We start from the raw sequence: 19766 nt of genomic DNA on the forward strand, positions 1-19766 counted from the left end.
TAGTTGAGGAGGTACAGAATTACTTACCCTGTGGCTTTTTACAGCGTTTTGAACTGAATAATCTCTCATTTCACATTAACTTGGACATGAAACCTGCCTCTCTTTCTTAATGCTGACTAAATGGAAAAGAAAAAATATTTATAAAGCATTGAAATCTTTTTATTTCTGAATTTGTGTGAGGTTTTGCATTGCCTCTTCATTTGTTGTCTGTAGGAATTATCTGAACCTCCCAAGAGACAGACAAATTACTGTTCTCCTGAAACTTCTGAGGCCACCAAGAGAGTACATGAACTTTGATATTCCCACCTGGGATGGATTTTAATCTACTTTAAATTATCCTGATCTAATTATACAGGTCACTCATACTTAGGTTCTTTAATACTCATTTTATGGAAAAAGGTAAAACAAAATTTCATAACAAAATAAGAGAATAATAATAGTTAATATGTTACATATGTTAATATGTTACATATGTTAATATGTTACATATGTTAATATGTCAAATAGCTCAGCAGATTGAAGTGCCTGCAAGAAAGCACAGGGCCAGGGGTTCGATTCCCAGGCCTGCCATGCCAGCCTCATCCCCAGGGCACGCTGAGACTGCAATTGAGACAGCATGGTGGCACACTCCTGTAATCCCAGCACGTGGGAGGTTGCAAACAGGAGAATCACTATGAGTCCAATCTAAGTAGTAAGACCCTGAACACCCTGTAGACCCTTCCCTAAAGTACAAAAAAAAAACCCCAAACAAACAAACAAAAAACCTTAACATATTACATGTTCTTATCTTTAAATAATTGTTCAGGATACAAGATATGAGCTTAAAATATCCCCAATTGAGAGTAGATCAAACCTTCCTTTTTAATGAACTAAGAGATACTCAATATCACTGGCTTGCATTTTTCCCTTTTCCCTTCTGTCCTTTCTCCTTTCACTCATCGTAGCTCCTTTTTCCTTCTGAAAAATTTCTTCCCATTTCACAATATCTATAGAACTTACTCACTCTTAGTTTCTCACAGCAGGGAGATAATTTGATGTTTACACATGTGAGTTTGATTCATTTCACTTATGAATATAGTCTCAAGTTGCATCATTTACCTATACAAGTCTCCAGTTTATCCTTCTTTATGGTTGAGAAGTACTTAATTGTATAAAAATACCATATCTTTATTATTCATTCCTTGATTGATGGGCATTTGGATTGTTTCTAAGATTTAGATATTACAAATTCTGCTGCTATAAATATGGGTTCACATATATTGCTGTTGCATGATGTTGCTAATTCTTCTGTGAAGATAACCAGAAGGGGAACATAGCTGGGTTAGATGGGACTTCTAATCCCGGTTTTCCAATTTCCACAGTGATTGCACCAGTCTGCATTCCCACCAACAGTTGAGAAGGGTTTCTTTTTCCCCGTATCCCGCCCCCAGCATGATAGTGGTGGATTTGCTGATGACAGCCATTTTTTGTGTAGTGAGATGGAACCTCAGTGTTGTTTTAATTTGCATCTCTCAAATGACGAGTAATGTTAAGCATTTTTCATATATTTATTTCCCATTTGTATTTCTTCCTCTTAGAAGTGCATATTCATCTCAGATGCCCATTGTTGGGTTGGATCTTTAATTTGGAAGTCTGATATTTTTTAATTCTTTATATGTTCTAGATAGAAGTCCTTTGTCAGAAGGGCTGTTTTTTTTTGGCTATATTTCTACACTCTATGGTTATCTTTTTACTTTGTTGGTGATTTTTTGCTGTTCAAGCCTTTTTAATAAGATGAGATTTCTGTTGTTGACTCTTTGGAGTATTTTCTATGTCATTTTGCTTTTGCTTTTTTTTCTCTCTCTCTCTCTTTTTTGTTTTAGGGAAGGGTCTACAGGCTGTTCAGGGACTCACGACTATATCAGACTCATAGTGATCTACCTGTTTACAGCCTCCCAAGAGCTGGGATTACAGGGGCACTACCATGCCCAGTCTCAACTGCTGTCTTAGCACACCCCTGGGGCAGGGCCAGCATGGCAGGGCCAGGGATGGAACTCGCAGCCCCTGGGCCTGCTTGCAGGTGCTTTAATCCACTGAAGTATTTGGCCAGCCATCTATGTCATTTTGGTTCTGTTCATGAAGTCTGTCTCTACTCCTGTGTCTTCAAGAGTTCTATGTACTTTATCTTCTAGTAGATTCATTGTATCTGTTTTAATATTTAGATCATTGATCCATCTTGACAGTAGTTTAATGCATGGTGATAAACATGGGTCTAGTTTTAGTCTTTGACATGTAAAGAGTCAGCTTTTCTGGCATAATTTATAGAAAAGGCGATCTTTCTTCCTTGAACATGTTTGGCCTATTGGTCAAAGATTTGACTGTGATGGTAATTGTGTCTACATCTCAGTCTGTTCCTCTGATCCTCAGGTCTGTTTTCTTTTCTTTTCTTTTCTTTTCTTTTCTTTTCTTTTCTTTTCTTTTCTTTTCTTTTCTTTTCTTTTCTTTTTTTTCCTTCTTCCAGTAACGTGCTGATTTTGTCACAATAGCTTTTTAGTCTAATTTCAAGTCAGGGAGTGTGGTGCCTGCTGCCTTGCCTTTGTTATCCAGGCTTTAGGCTCTTTAATATTAAAGGAATGCACTTCATTTTTGTTTCAGTTCTGTCACAGAGAGCACGTCTTCCACTATTTTGCTCAAGTTGTTTTCTGAACAAAGTCAAGTCAACATTAGTTAATTTTTATGTGTGGCAGTGAACGGTAAAGTACACTAGGCAGTCAGTGCAAAACCTCAATTCTAACCTGACTTCTTAACTGAACTTTATTTCAATTCTAGGCTTTGTCTTCCTTCCCTACCAAGTGAAAAAAGCGGATTAATTTTTATGACAGCTTTAACCTGCTTACCCAAGCTGTGAAGGATTTCTAGTCTCAGGCTACCTCACATAATTTCTTTCTAACAGAGTAATAGTGTGTTCCAGATAATCAGTTTCTATGTTTCTTTTTCATTGAAGTTTCTTTCTGATTGAGACAGTCTCAGAATGAGATTGTAGATTTGAAATTCCAATTTGTGACTTACCTGAGACAGCAGAAGACTGTCCTCTTCTGTAGATGACATAAAAACAACAAACTGGGCACCATTGCTGTGTGTCTTTGTGACATGCCCTGGTCCTCTTTTTGCTCATGTGAAACAGCTGGCACTGATAGGGGCCAAGGGCTATTTTTTTATCATAGAGAATAACCACAAGTATTCAAAAAGTTTTACTATGTATTAATGAGAATTCATAACAAAATCAAACATTAGTTAAATTTTCAGTTAAATTTATGGTTTACGTAATGCCACAGATACAATTTGCAGAAATGTGAAGACATTGTCTAATGAAAACCTTTTTGGGTCAAGTTTTCACTGTAGGTTGAAAACAAGTGCATCATTTATGCACTTAGTTGTTTATAATCAAAAGGTATGTGGTACAGGGGCTGGGGTTATAGCTCAGTGGCACAAGCACCTGCCTGGCAACTGCAAGCTCCTAAGTTCAATTCTCAGCACAAAATAAAAAAAAGTCATGTAGTACAAAAAAATTCACTTGTAGAGTTTTCATTTAGACAAGCTCTGCCACGTATAGACTAAATAACTTTGGGCAAGAAATGTAATCTCTTGGAAACAATCCATTTGTAAAATCATATATAATGCATATTACCTACTAGTAATAGTGAGAAATTTATATAGTGCTCATGACTGTGTCAAAGCTTATAGAAGCTACTCATTTAGTTGGTATCTGTCACACACAAGAAGGTCTACTGTTCATGGAATTATTTCTATGGATCTTGCAGTGAGCCAGTTTCTCTTATCAAATTCTGTGTAAAGGTGATGTTAAGCTAAGATCTAAAGGATAAGAATTTACAACAATATTCTCAGTTTAGATAAGAGGGACACTGGTCATGAGGTAATATGAAAGTGGACTCACAGATGGAGAGGGCGGTGGAGAATGGAGTTCACCGAGTGAGGGTAAATATTCATATTAAGGGGCAAGTTCAGATGGATTCGCTTGACAGTATAAATCCAAAGTACTATGGAAAAATTTAAAAATTTGTAATTTTTTAATAGAAACACTGTGGGCTATAAATACAGAACTAAGTCATTCACTTTAGCTGGGAGACAAAGTTGGTTTTATTATCTTTGAAGAAAATAATAGTATATGAAATTGAAAAATATAATTTTTAAAAAATTATGGCCCTGGTCAGGTATTTTAGCTGTAATGTCATGATTTAAATGAATATCCTGACCTTTGGCAACTGTGGACTCCGAGAGAGCTCAGCTAGCAGATGAATTTTATAGTCTTATAGTAATAAGTGATTTTTACTCTTCTTTTCACTTACTTTATTATTTTAGAGCATCTATCTTGTGTCAGTCATTGTTTCTTCCTTTTCTTCACAGAGAAAGTGACTTTTTTTTTTAGGTTAAAAATTCTCAGTAGTATCCTCAGTATCTAGACTTCAAAAGCACGGGACCCCAACACCCACCGAGCGCTGCAGGTGTGGGGCGCCCTTGGGGTTACTGCTCTCTTCTCTTTGACCCAGTGATACACGTCATTCAGCTGTCAGGTTATGTCCTCTACTGAGAGTCCTCTCCTTCTGAGCCTGGCTTATATCTGGTTTTGTTTGTGGCTGTTATTGCTTTTACACAGATGCACAACATTTGAGTTTGCAAGCGCTTATTCTACTGAGCTATCTCCCCGGCCCCCTGAATTTTCTACAGAAAGTTGATTTCCTTTATTTGATTTCTCACTAGTGATTGTTATGGTATTTATTCTGGTCTGGCTTTCCCATTATATTTGAGCTCCTCCTATCTCTCAATTTTAACAAGGTTCAGGTTAATTACCAACAACGTATTATGGTGAATTAATTTTCCTAATAAACTATACGAAGGGTAATTTACAATATGGTGAATGTTTAAATTTAACAAAAATATGTATTTTAGTAAACACATTGTCATTAATTCTCCTGAAAATAACCTTCCTCATTTGAAGCAATAATCTCATTGCTCTTGCCTCTTTCTGAAACCTTCCGGCAGTCCTCTCTCATGGGCATCTTTGGGGGATGTAATAAGGACACAGTGACTGCTGCTGACTGCCGTCCAGTGGAAAGGCAAGCTACAAAAGCATTCTGGTGTGCTCTGGTCCACTTCACTCACAAGATCTGGCTGGAATCTACTTCCAAAGTTGCCCTGATGTCAGATGACTTATGTCAACATTGTGAGTCGGTTCAAAATGTCCAAGAAGCCCCGACAGGGCAAGTAAAACATCCACAGAGAGAACTTCCGGAACTGCATTAGAAAGTGTCAGGAATGATGGTGTAAGTGCATAGAAGGAGGGGGAGAACTTTGTGGCATATTCACGACCACGCATCTTTTGCTACAATAAATTTTCTTTTGATGTATTCAGTACAGAGTCTACAGGGTCTCACTACAGATGGTACTCCTAGTGACCCTCATGTTTTTACCTCCCAAGTGCTGGGATTACAGGCAAATGCCACCACGCCCAGTCTTAATCACCATCTCAGCGCACCTGGGGGTGGTGCCAGCTCAGCTCACCAGGGATCAAACCCCAGTCCCTGAGCTCTGCCTAAGCAGGCACTTTGGTCTGCTTAGCTATCTCACTGGCCCTTACAATTTTAAAAATTTAAATATATTACATGCGTTTTGAGATCACACTTCACATTTCTTTATGTGCATTGTGTCAATCATGTTACGCTTTTTATGTATATTGAAATAAGGCTGAAGTAATAATACTGATATTGCAAAGGTATCATTTTTAAACAAAACCCACTGGATTTCACACATAGAATATATCTTAGTCACTCTGTAAGCACAGCAAGCAAAAATTAAAAGTACATTGTTAATTTAAATTTTTTTTTCTCTTTGCTAGTTTTCATGAATACCTACCTTGGTGTAGTGCTTTAGTTTGGCTTTGGAGACAGGGGTTGGAAGTTGGGGCTTAGAAAAATTCTTTAACAATGTTGGAAATGACATGAATTCATATTGTAGAACAACTAGAAACTCTAGACCAAAGGAATGAAAGTTAAGAACAAAATCACTCAGCGCTGAGTATTTTCTGCCCCATTGGCTGTGTGCCATTAAGCAGGTCATTTCACTTAAGCGATTTCCTTCATCTATAAAATTAGAAAATTAGTCTAGGTGGTTTCTAATGTCTCTTCTTTTTCTGATAATTACAGCTAAGATAATCTATTCAGGAAACCCTGGGAAAAGAAAGATCCTTGCCATTGTTTAGACCTCTGACCGACTATGAAATACACCAGGGAAGTCAGCTTTTCACGGTGTTAATATGCAAGTGCACATACATTGAATTCATTGGTTCAAAGCTCGGGACCATTTCTGTTTTCTAGTTTTCTATTTTAGGAAGAGTGACAGACCTAATGGTAGGGGAACAAAATATTTTTCACTAATTCTAAACCTTTATTATTAATATTTCTGTTTAAATGAGCCCTGTAGAAAGCATGGGTTAACTTTTAAACAGTGTTTTTGGTAGTTTCCACCAAGGTTAACATTTAGTCCTTATTCAGAGATGGGATGGACAGCGCTTCCTTCAATTGTATATATAACATGAAGAATAGAGTTATTTCCATAAATTCAGGAGGTACAAATTTTTTAGTGGAATGTTCTTCTGTAAAATTAGGTGTCTATATGGCATATTTTCATTTTCTAGGAGCAGCACTCGTTCTCTAAAGTATTATTTTTGTAAGGCTTGCAATAGTGCCATGAAGCCTGATTCTCTAATTGCTCCAGAGCCTGAAGCAGTGCTGCTGGAATGCTAAAACCCAATGGCAACTCATAAAAATAAGTGAGTTTTTCACTCTAAAAAAATCCGAGTTTCTTGCTTTCCCCTGCATCATAAACCATTTTATGGATAAAGGGATTAATGAACTCTGAAATCCTACTTTTGATTTGGCAGGACTAATTAAATTGACTTGAACCACTGAGCAGCTACTACTAATCATTTAGTAGGTAAATAGGAACAAAGACGGAAAATTAAGGGTCGCTGCTTGCCACAGGACCTAGTCAAGGAGTCACCGACTCTTTTATGTGACAGAGTAATAGAGTGTACAGTCTTTAAAGTGCAAGTTCAGGAGTTGAGCAGGCTTCATGTCCTTAATTACTTCCCAGCATACGCAAGCTCCTGAATTTCCGTGCCTTCCATTTGGTGCATTTTGTGATTTGCCCAGTGTATTAGCTATCCCCAATTATTTTTCTAGAAATTAACAAAAGGGAATGCCAGGTGATGGGCTCTGTGCCAAACACCCAGTAAATATTCCATAAGTGTTGGCCGCCATTTCCTAATGGAACTGTAGAAAATTCATTCACCTGGCTCAAAGCAAGAATTACTTGCATTGCTAATCTGAGAGAGGATCATTTGACTCCTGCACTTAAACATCCTCAAGGGAAGGGGGCTTACTATTTTGAAAGTAACTCATTTAATTGTTCAAAGCTTTGTTGAAGCTTTCTTAATAATAAGATAATAAGCTTATACGTGGAATTCCTGTAAACTGATAATATTTTGACATGTGTAGCTTTTTGCAGTTCGCAGAGCACTTCTGATCCATTCTCATCTGACGAAGCAACTCAACAGGGAGGCACGGTTCATTCATTCACTCGTTTACTTGTTCAGGGCATTGGCAAGCTCCTCCGTTGGCGGTGAGGATCACGCAGTGGCTGCTTGAGAAGTTCGGAGTGAAAAAAATGAATGAGTCACTTTACAGTAGCTTGCAGTCGACGAGAATCCGGGATCCAATCCTTGGCAGTCCCCACCTTGCCTCTTAGAAGGTCTCCTGTGCTTCCACCATCCGCCTAGGCAGGCCCTCATCCATTACCTCTTTTATTTTTCTACATCTCTGCTTTTACCAGACTGCTCCATTGCTCTGGAGCCAGTTATCTAGAAACTTGGATGGATTGTGGATTGCATGAAAAATGATAAAAGTACAATTCTTCAATTCTGTCACTTACTTTCATTATAGTGTCTCTCTTTAAATGTGTGGGGTTAGAGGCTTGTCAAATCAATTTACAAATTAATGGGAAATGTTAAGTGACTTGTGCAAGCATGTAAGTAGGCAATTAAACCCAACCAGAATCTGCTGGCTACGTTCTATGTTCTTGCAACTGTTAAATGTGGGTTTTCAGGAGTGTTTCTGGAAAACTTCACATTAATTATTAATTCCTGAATTACCCTCTTATAAACAACATTTTCATTCCATGTCTTTTCTTTTATTTAAGTATACCTGAAGTATTAATGCTATCATTTGTGGTTTTAAAAACTATAGATAATCAGGATAGGGATTTTTGACATTTATTTTGAGACATCCTTTTGATTAGTCACTTATATCCTGCATGTTTTCTTTGCTTCAGCTACTTAAAATATAGGTCTTATAATTTGCTGTCTAGTTCTTGCTTCAGTAGCACATATACTAAAATTGGAATGATACAAAAAAGACTAGCATGGCCTCGGCCCAAGGATGACACGTAAATTCGTGAAGCGTGCCATATTTTTCAAAACAAAGAGGACCATTTTATAGTGAAAAAATATATGTATATGCAAGATAGTTAGGATAGATATACAGCTACTTTCTCTTAGTTCATTGAGAAGAAAAGTTTGTACTAATATTGTTTAGACAAGACATCATGTTTACCTCTTGTCCCCTGAACAACTACCATGAAAACAACAATACGCAATGTATTAGGCCTGGCCAAATAGCTCAGTGGATTAAAGCGCCTGCTTCGGCAGATGCAGGGATGGGGAGTTCCATCCCGAGGCCTGCCATGCCCGCCCCGCCCCGGGACAGCTGAGACAGCACTTGAGGCTGGGCCTGGTGGTGCGCGCCTCTAGCCCCAGCACTTGGGAGGCTGTAAACAGGAGGATCACTACGAGCCCAATCTATGCAGTGAGACCCCATACACCATGCCCTAAATACAAACAAAGTAATGTATTAATTATTGTTGCTGTCCTACTAACCTGTTTTGAAACTGTTTCATTGCTCTTTTATCTTTTTTCTCATTAAAATCAATAAAATTTTTTAAAAAAATTGATATCTATTCATGAATTTTGTCTGGAATAGGATTAGTAAACAATAAAAAAGATATAACTACGTTATCTAAGTTGAAATTTAATTTCAATTTAGAACAGATACATCACCTTATAAAAATGTCAAATAGGAATAAATGAGAAATTCATAATCACAATAGAAGCATACGTAATTCCCGAGACACTTCTGTCCCCTGCCTGCATTTATGCCTTTCTGCCTTTCGGTTATGACAGTGAATACCATTCATGCCAGGTGTTGGCTGTACAGAGCCATGCCAAATGTGTCTCAGGTGTCTGACTCAGAGCTGCATGGGATTCTATAAACAAGCAAAGCAAGGCTGCAAGGGCAGGTGGTCTGAGAGTCTACCAACAGCCTTGTTAGCACTGCAGCCTGAACATAGCTTTTTTAAAATTTTAGTAAAGGTCTACAGGGCCCACAGAGCCTATAGCACCTACAGGGTCTACAGGGTCTACAGGGTTTCACTATGTAGATAGGACTTGTCATGATTCTCCTGTGTTCAGCCTCCCAAGAGCTAGGATTGCAGGCACGCACCTCCGCTTCTTTTTTTATTTTAGTAAGGGTCTACAGGGTCTCACTGCATAGATTGGGCCCATAGTGATTTTCCTGTGTTCAAGACAGCATTCTGATCTTGAAGGACTTATATAACTTCTTAAGACCTCAGCTTCTGTGAAATGCAAGTAATAATAATAATACATGTGTTTATAAATATAAAGATTGATTTCAGAATTATTACTATTAAAACTGAATCCCAAGGCAATAATGTCGGAAGTTGTATATTGTCTGTCCCATTTCAGGGAGATAGTTTCCTAATAAATACACAAGTAAACATGCCCAGGGGAAATTTTTCTATAAGAAATGTTTTCATAGCTGTTTATGTCTATTCAGATGGTATTTAGCACCGTATGTGTCAGTGTGCTGTATTACTCCGATATACAAAAGATAGCGTTAGAACACTACCATTAACATTACCGTGAGAGTATTCTGTCCTAAGTAGTACAACTCTATGAGAAATGGTAAATAAAATAAATAATAGTTATAATGAGGCTTGAAAGGTATTTCGGATTCCTCATTTTTATTAACTATTATGTCCCAAGAGTCTTCATCTGATTTAACAAAGAATGTATCTAACTCTAAGATAGAAATCTATGGTTTCAATTGATTTTTGCCAATGCTTTATAAGTAATGACTTAAAATTAAATATAATCTCACACACTTCTAAGGCTCTGGGAGACATGAAGACAATTGAACTAGCATCTTCTTCGTACTCCGGTGGCTGCTGCTGCTAGTGAGAATAAAACTTCACTTAGCATTCTACAAGGCAACTGAGGTATCCAGCACTCCCAGTGGCAAAGCAGGTTAAATAACATCCATCTTTCTCTTCCGATGAAAGGTGAAATACTTCTCAGAAACTTTAGAAAAAAGCAGTTTCCCAATGTACGTATTGTATCCAAAGATCCCATTACTGCTTATGTCGAGGGGGAGAGATGAGTTGTTCCATTACCAAGCAGCATGTGGAGTAACAGTTGAGCTCTAGGTTTCTCCTTTCTTTCTGCCATGTTTCTGATAGTCCTGGCTATCCTCTCTTCCTAAACATAGATGATAGGCCTGTTCTAGCTGTACGTGTGAGATCCAGATAACAAACCAGAGAAACAATGGCTTCAGTCGGTGCCTCGGATGGACAATGCCTTAGATTTAGGGGAAATGTATAAAAATCGACTGATTTGATTTTTTAAAAAGATCTCATGAAGTCTAGTACCTTCTGTTAGTAAACATTGTAAAAGTCTTATAAAAATTGTCAGTTCTTTTTAATGAATGGAAAATAATGAACTGTAATGAAAATAAAGGACAATGGGGATGGCTGCATGACAGCTAAGTGGGCATTGAACAACTAGGACTGCATCAGGTGGGTACTTCCATTTTCTGGGATAGAAGCCTGAGGAACAGAGTAGAGAGTCAGTGGGGTGGCCAGAATTTGAGCCCAAACACCCTGGCCCTTGAGCCTTGACTGGATGACTGTCTTCTGTGGAACTCCTTACACATAACTTAATTCTTTTTTCTTCCTTTTTAAAAAATTTATGTATTTGGTACAGGGTCTCACTATGCAGCTCAGATTTATAGTGATCCTCCTCTTTTCAGCCTCCCCAGCTCTAAGATTACAGGTGTGCGCCACCATGCCTGGACTCACTGGCTCAGCATGCCTGGAGGATGGGTTGGCACAGCATGTGGGACTGGATTTGAATTCTGGTCCCTGCACTTGCCAAAGCAGGTGCTTAGTCCACTTAGCTATCTCGCTGGCCCTATTTAACTTAATTTTATTTGTTTATTTATTTACTTATTTATTTATTATTTGTGCAGTACCAGGGATTGAACTCAAGACCTTGTACTTGCCAGGCAGGTGCTTATGCTACTGAGCTATCTCCCTGGCTCCCTACATAACTTAATTTTTAGCTTTAGTTAAAGAAAATAATTTATTTGATTACAAAATGTCAAAGTATTTTCAAGAATTCTGAGAAGACATTTTTTTCAAAGTATTATCTTAGGGTTAAGTACATCAATATACTTGTCTTTTTAAAAAAAAATGTATTGTATTTGGTACATGGTCTCACTATGCAGCTCAGACTCGTAGTGATCCTCCTGTTTCCAGCCTCCTTAGTGTTGGGATGACAGGTGTGCACCCCTATGCCGGGTGCTGATTGCTGGCTAGCGCACCCTGGAGGCTGATGCAGCATGTGGTGCCAGGGATCAAACACCAGTCCCTACTCTTGCCTAAACAGATGCTTAGTCTGCTGAGTTATCTTGCCAGCCTAATATATTCATCTAGAAAACATTTACTGCAATTAATGAACATCTCTTATATGTATGTGTTTCATATATTTTTGACATAATATTTTTCTCTCATTTCATATATTGCAAAAAAATTTCAGATCTGAAGGCTTTTCCTACTGACTGATTCAAAGAAGTCACCTCAGATTAAGACATTCTCCCTATAAAATTAGTTATAATAGTCATTTACTAATACATTCATTGATTGTTATCCGTAAATTAGTCTTTCACTATACCATAAAATTTCAAAAATGTGAAGTATATCTGAATGAATAGTGCATGTGAGTATTGAACTTTGACACATAAAATATTCTCTAGAAAATTATATTATTTTCTAAGTTAGCATACTAAAATATAGTTTAAGTGCCTGATTCCGCATACCTTCATTTTGAACACATTCATCTTTTAGAGCTGGGGCATATTGTCAGACATCACTTGTGAGAGATGGTCCCACAGTCTGTCATGTTAGATAATGATTCTAGCTATCACTTTTGGAGTGTCGCAGCCCAGTTTGGAAAAATTTCCTTAGAGAAAACTGACTTCATATATTTTTCATTTTAATTTTGCAGAACAACTTTATGTCATATCTATTGATAATTTTTAGTTAGTGGTCCATAAATCACTGCATGTAATATTTTGGTCTACTGTTGTGTAATGTGTGTTATATAATGTTGTAAGGGTTACATAGAAACACATATGTGGAAGATTTTCTAAAAATTGTTAATAGAATAAGCTCTGGAGACCAAATGACATTATCTGCATCTGTGGAATGGATCTTCACATCCAGTGTGTGTGTGTGTGTGTGTGTGTGTGTGTGTGTGTGTGTGTGATATAATATATAACTACATATACAACTAATTGTATAACTAGAATATATAGCCATTGAATTGTGGCACATGATTATTCTATTTCATTCTCATTTTAGGCTAATCAAATGGTATTGATAAGTAGGCTCACAGATGCTGTTCTCTGCTTCCTAGAGTGTTGGAAAGATTAAGCAAAATCATGCTCTATGATCCCCAGCATGCTTCCTAGTGTGTGCTGTAAGTCCTACGCCTTTATGAAGGCCCTGCATAGCTGACTTTTGCCCGTAAGTAGAAGAACATTAACAGCGCCTATGCAAGTCTCTTTTGAAGAAGTTTATTTCCATATATAAAGTTGATTTCATGTCTAATTAATTCGCTATATTGAATCGCTTTCTTTCTTGAATCTTTGTTCTTTCCACTTTTGAGGAAATTATATTTCTACTAGAACTCCTAGACATCTTTTTCCGCCTATTAAGAGTATACTTCCATGTGTGATAAATTGAGTGCTTGTCAGAGTACTTAAAAAACACTACCAACTATAATAGAGCCTTATGGGAACTACCTTTCACTCTAGATTTTATCTGTCTGGGAGATCTTTTAAACTCAAGAAGTGCTTCAAATATTTATCAAGTTGGTGGACATAAATAGTATCCAGTATACACCATATTGTCAGTTCATTTTCTTCCAAAAGAAACTAATGACCTTTGCTACCCATTTCTTTTATTAATAAAATAACACAATGATTTAATAAAACCAACCACATTAAAAAAATCCTTATGACAGCAGAGGTGTAGAAAGTCATATTCCGATGTGGAGCAAAATCGACACCGAGTAACATGTCCCAGTGGTCTTCTCCCCACAGACACACAACACTGAACAGCTATTTTTCCACCAAGCTACTCCAAAAGAACCAAAGAAATCAGATAAAATAGCACAGTCCCTGCTTTTAATATAATAAGCCAAGACATTCAGGAGAAGACAACTGCCCTAGACACTTTTCCTTCAATCCTGAGCTGCACGGCTTGGTAAAGGAAGCTTTCTATTGGGATGAGGGAGAGAAAATTAAGTTTGAGCTTAGATTTAAAGCTAAGAACAAGGTTCCCCATGGTATGGCCCAGTGCTGGGAAACACTCCATGACCCACACCAGGGAGTGAGCACCCAGACTTGTCACTGGAGCTTTGTTAATCCAAGCCATTGTTTCCTCCAACCTCAGAGGTAGCACAGGGGATGATAAGAGTTTACCCAACGTGGAGCAGAGAAGAAAGCTAGCAAAGAATTTTATCCTGGAGCACAGTAGTAGACATACTAGGCTGAAACCTAGTACTCAGTAGAAACTGACATACTCACATACAGGTAGCACGTAGACTCTCTAGACTGACTCCAACATCAGGTGGAGCCCTGTGTGTCAGGAAAACAGATTACAGTGTCAGCCTGCATCACTTCCAGCTTTCCAGTAGGCCTAAAGCCCACTTGCCCTCCTAAGCCTGTGTAGGCCCCTGTGGCTGTGAGACAGACTCAGGGATGACCCAGATCAATGCTGCCCTTGATGACCAAAGGGCTCTCTTTCCACCACTTTCCCAGCCTCAGAAAGAAAAACTTTCATCAGTCCAGCCTTCATAAATGGGGATCTATAACTGCTCCAGCACAAGGCAGGGATCTGTGCCCTAGTTGGATGTGTATTCAACTGACCCATTCCAAAACAAATGCTAAAGGAGTTCTTCAAAATCAAAGAACGTTAGTGCACAAGAAGGAAAATCTGAGAAGCTACAAAATTCATGGTAAAGTTAATTATACAGTAAAATTTCATGAGGGCTTAATATTTGTAGGCCTGATGCATAAACTAGTGAGATGTTTAGTGTGACAAATCAGTGTAATAAATTGTTGAAAGAATAACTTCATTAATAAGCTAAGAGATCAGGGATATGGAAAAATGTACAGAGACATCACACATTTAAGATGCAAGGAGTAGCAGAGTGCAAGGATAGCTTTTACTTACTGAAGTATCTTCTCTTGTTTTTGTTAATTTGTTTCTGTTCCTTAAAATCATGTTGATATCATTCCAAAATAACTTATTTTAGTAACTACAAAGCAAAGATTTATAACAGAAAAACCAAAACAGACACATAATAAAAGCACATTACTGGGGTAAGTCATTAAAAGTAGAGAAAGACTAAGAGAAGAAAAAAGGAAGAAAGAAAATACAACATGACTACAAAAAAGTTACGGAATGGTTGTGTTAATGCTTATCAATAAGTAATTTGAATGTAAATAATTTAAATTATTAAAAGATAAAGAGTGACAAAACTGGCATATAAACAAGATCTAACCCTGTGTTGCTCACAAAAAAGCTCACTTCACCTCTAAGGACACATACAAGGTCAAAAGTAAAGAGTTGAAATGAGATTTTTCATATAAATAACATCCAGAAAATCAGGAATATTCTGATTTATTTCTAATAAGATTGTGTTTAATGTAAAGCAGGAAAAAAGAAACAAAGAAGGTTGATATATTATGAGAAAAGGATATATCTTAAAACTCCATTATAAAAAGCATATTAGTAGGCCTAAAGGGAAAGGTAGACTCAGCTGTTACTTGGCTAAGTGTCTCCCAAAGGCCTGTGAGAGAGGCTGTGGTGGGACAAGGAGGCTACACCTTGGAGAGATGATGCACAGCAGAAAGCCAGCTAGCTGCCACCCCGCAGTGAGGGTGCTCAGCCTGATTGCTGCCTTGGTCGCCTGCCTCTGCCATGCTGTTCTGACTCGTGACAGCCTCCAAAGCAAGCAGGACAACTAACTAGGAAAGAAACCTCCAGAGCAGCCAAAGTAAAGTTTCTTTCTTTATATGTGTATTATCTCAAATACATCCTTATAGTAATGGAAAGCTGCTAACTTAGACTTGAAACAAGAGAATTTAGAAACTTTACAACCACCACACTTTCAGTGAGGGACAAATCACTGAGACAGAAAATCAGCAACCATAACCACCAGTTAAGTACTCCAGGCCTCTTATGTATCTACAGAGTAAACCGCTTACATATCTACAGAGCTTTTAAACAAATGCTCATCAAATACACATTGTTCTCATCAACATATGAAATATTCTCCAGTATAGAGCATAAGAAAAAGTAATTTTCAGTACACTCTAAATTAGTTAAAGTCATATGAAGGAGTACAGTTAAAAATAATGGTTACTAATGAAAAACCTTTAGAAATCACACAAACCTACAAAAATTATGTTTTGCCGGCCCTGCCCCGAGGGCTCACTGAGACTGTAACTGATACTAGGTGTGGTGGCGTGTGCCTGTAATCTCAGCACTTGGGAGGCTGTAAACAGGCGGATTACTATGAGTCTGATCTAGTAGTAAGACCCTGAACACCCTGTAGATCCCTCCCTAAAATGATACAGGAAAAAAAAAGAATATTAGAGCATAAATGATATAAAACATCAACAAAGTGAAGTACAAGAACATAGGGTTACCTCAATAGACACAGGAAAGTCTCCTTAGTTGTGTATGCTTTCCTATTAAAAGTGCTGACCAAGTCAGGTACAGAAGAAAGACACTTCAGCATCATAATGGCCATTTCAACTCAGTCAACAAAACATATCATACTGAACTGGGAAAAGATGGAAGTCTGAAACGAGTCAAGGATGTCTGCTTCTGTTACATTTATTCAGCATAGTACCAGAAGTCTGAGCCAAAATAATAGGCAGAAAAAGAAAACAAGGCAACCCAACTGGACAAGATGCTGAATGATTCCTGTTTAGAAATGATGTGATCTTCTATTTAGAACATCTCCCAACCTTTGAACTGATCAGGACTAATAAATGAATTCAGCAAAGTTGCTGAACGCAAAATCACCCTACGAAGAGTAGCACTGTTGTGTGCCAACAGTGAGTTAACTGAAGCAAAAACCAACGAAGCAATCCTGCGTACAGTTGCCATCGAACATAAATAAAATACTTAGGGATAAATTTAACCAACTAAATTATAATGAAAGGTATAAAACATTGGTGAAAGAAATTATAGCATTCATACAAATTAGAAAGATATCACATATCTATGGGCTGAAATACGTATTAAACATCTAAAGACAAGCTATGTTGTGAGGTTCGAGCTTTAAAGTTAAGTTTGTAGAGTTAAAACTAATAAATTTAACACATACAAAGTAAATAGTAAGTGCTCTCAGTTATATAATATATGTATAACATTAAGAACAAAATGATTGACATTTGACATCTCTTTAAAACTGTCCCTGCCATTTAAACTTGATTATGTCAGGGGCCGGGAGCTGGCTCAGTAGGATAAGGACTTCCCTGGAAAGCACGAGGGTCTGAGTTCAATCCCTGGTTCCGCCCAAAAAAAAAAAAAAAGAGTTGTGTCACTTGTAAAAAAAAAAAACAAAAAAAACTTGATTGTGTCTATTGGTTTATTAAAACCAATAAACCGTTATTGTACAAATGACATACACTTGTATTTTGGCTAACAAGCCTATTTGTGGTCACTAACACTGTTTCTAAAACTTACCAGAGCTATAAAGATGTCCCTAATTCTTGTTGAAATAATATTTTATAGTTAAAGGAATTACAGCTTCAATTTAAAGTTGTAAGCTTCAAGTTAAAGGGGTTTAAACTTTGTATTGAGTAAAAATAAAAATATGTACAATTTCTATACAGCAGTGGTACTAATTTTTGCTAATCTTATAGTATATTTAATTATATATTGTGTTTCCAAGTTTGCAGACCTTCAAAGATGTGAAATTGAAAAGCATCACAGTGACGGCTTCCAGCTAAAGTTGTTTGTGATGATAATCCTTTTGGGCTCAAGCATGCACTTTCCTTATTTGTGTTCTATCTGCTTTGGATGGAATGTGCGTGCTAGTCCAATGTCAGACAATCAACACAGGATGCTCTTTGAAGACTTGTATTCTGTGATTGTTAGGCATGGCTCTATATGTGTTATGACACTTAGAGATGCTCAAACACTTGTGTGGTGCAGGCAATGTCACTCTAAAATTTAAAGGTTAGATTGATAACCTATGAAGTGGATCTATGGACAGGTAACTTGTTCTATGTGGCACTCTATTAAAGGATGACAAATTTTGGTAAAAATTCTTATGTCATATGTTAGATAATTAACTTAAAAGTTATCTTCTATTTGAACATGAACATTTAAATGTGTTTTAGAGATCATAATAAAACTTAGTAACTCTAATATAACAATGTCATCAAGGATGTTACGTCAAAATGACACATTGCCCTTGATCTCAAGTTTTCTGTACCAATTTTTATAATTTCAATCTGTTATCATTATGGAGAGATTAAATTTCTAAGACAAGCATGACTGATAAAGAAATATCAGTTCATTGAGTTCATTGGCCATATTATATATTTCATGTTACTAGATATTTAGATAATATCATAAAATTAAACCTACCACAACCATTATGAAACTGAATTACATAAAACTGAATTATATAAAACTAATTATCTTATTGGTGTTTAACAAGTGAGGTTGGAAAGTGAGAGCTAGAAAGATAACTAGGTTACAAGAATAGGCAATATTTTGGCCCTGGACCTCTAAAGTCAATAGGGACTGAGGACATGAGAGGCCCTTTTCTACAGGATCCTACAACTAGGTGACTCACCCAATCACCTGAGCAGGGAGACTGCTGGAGCCCAGAGGATAGGAGTCAACCAATATACATTCTTTCTGAAAGGAAGGGGCACCAGAGAGAAAAATGCCTGCAACACTTCCATATGAAGCCATGTGACTAAGGAAGACCAAGGCACAACCTAGCATCTGACACTGACAGAGGAGCTGAGGGGCTCTGTACATGATTCCAAAAGTAACCCCAGAAGGGTCTTTAGCTGAACTTGATAAATAGCAAGAAGTTAATTTTGATTAAGTGTGTCTTACTTTAAACTGGCCTTTAACAGTTCTTCTTAAACAGAAGAAAAGTATATCCAAAAGATATTTAAAATATTACCAGAGTAATGAAGGCTAAATATAGAAAAGGGGTTCCAATCACTTATTAAGACTAGAAAACTAGTGGAATCCATAAGCGCTCACTAAAATCTTTAAATTAATTAGCTGAAAAAGTTCAGCAAATCCAGAAAATTCTTCATCTTCTTATAGCTAAAACTAGAGGGATTTGTTCACTAATAAGTGAAATTAGTTATTTTCATAAATAATTTAGATCCAGTGGAAAAATCTATATCACACTTACAGATAACCTCTATCAGTACACAGGTCTAGGAGCCAGCTTTGTACTTCCTTTAAAAAAGAATATAATATAGATCCAAATAGATTTAATTTCTGATTGTACATTTTGGCCAATTTGGAGTAAGATCATTAGCAGCATTTTCTTACATTACATTAAATAGAATTCTTAAAATTATCAAGGATTCTATGTGATATTCTTCTTTATTTATTTGCTTATTTAATCTGTATTTTATGGAAGGGTCTATAGGGTGTTCAGGGTCTCATTATTAGATAGGACTCATGGTGATGCTCCTGTTTACAGCCTCCCTAGAGCTGGGATTACAGGAGCACACTCAAACAGGCTCAATTGCTGTTACAGTGCACCCCAGGGGTGGGGCTAGCATGGCAGGCCCTGGGATTGAATCCCTGGCCCCTGCGCCTGTTTGCAGGTGCTGTAATCTGCTGAGCTATTTGGCCAGCCCTTTATATTTTACTTTTTTTTTTGACAGTTTCAAACCAAACTGGTAGGACAGTATCAATAATTAACATATTGTATACATTCTTCCTAGTGGTTAATTGCTGTACAAGATGCAAACACGATATCCTACTTACAAGCACCATTAGAACAAATCACTCTATTCATTAAAAGAATGTAACTGTATATCGATCCTAGCCATTTGAATATACAGGTAAAAAATGGACATTCATCTGCATCCCTTTTTCGTTAAGTTCCGTTATTTGAATATTATAGATGTGTAAACTCAACAAAATATTCTAAAAGAGTCCAGTAGCCCATAATAGTATTGGGTCTTCCGCTTGACTGGCAATGTCAGAAATTGTTGACCTGAGTCCCC

The 19766-nt window shown here is 37.2% G+C and overlaps 1 protein-coding gene and 1 non-coding gene across 2 annotated transcripts in view; one reads left to right on the plus strand and one right to left on the minus strand.

Annotated features, from left to right (window-relative positions):
* The window catches only part of Cntn5 (contactin 5), a 499129-nt gene that overhangs the window by 154116 nt on the left and 325247 nt on the right, over positions 1 to 19766 (minus strand). The window lies entirely within an intron of this gene.
* On the plus strand, positions 8425 to 8527 carry LOC111815207. The gene has a single exon (XR_002819952.1). It is a non-coding gene; the product is annotated as a U6 spliceosomal RNA (small nuclear RNA).

This window comes from Octodon degus, unplaced genomic scaffold (assembly GCF_000260255.1).
Source record: "Octodon degus isolate 3935 unplaced genomic scaffold, OctDeg1.0 scaffold00012, whole genome shotgun sequence".
Lineage (NCBI taxonomy): Eukaryota > Metazoa > Chordata > Mammalia > Rodentia > Octodontidae > Octodon > Octodon degus.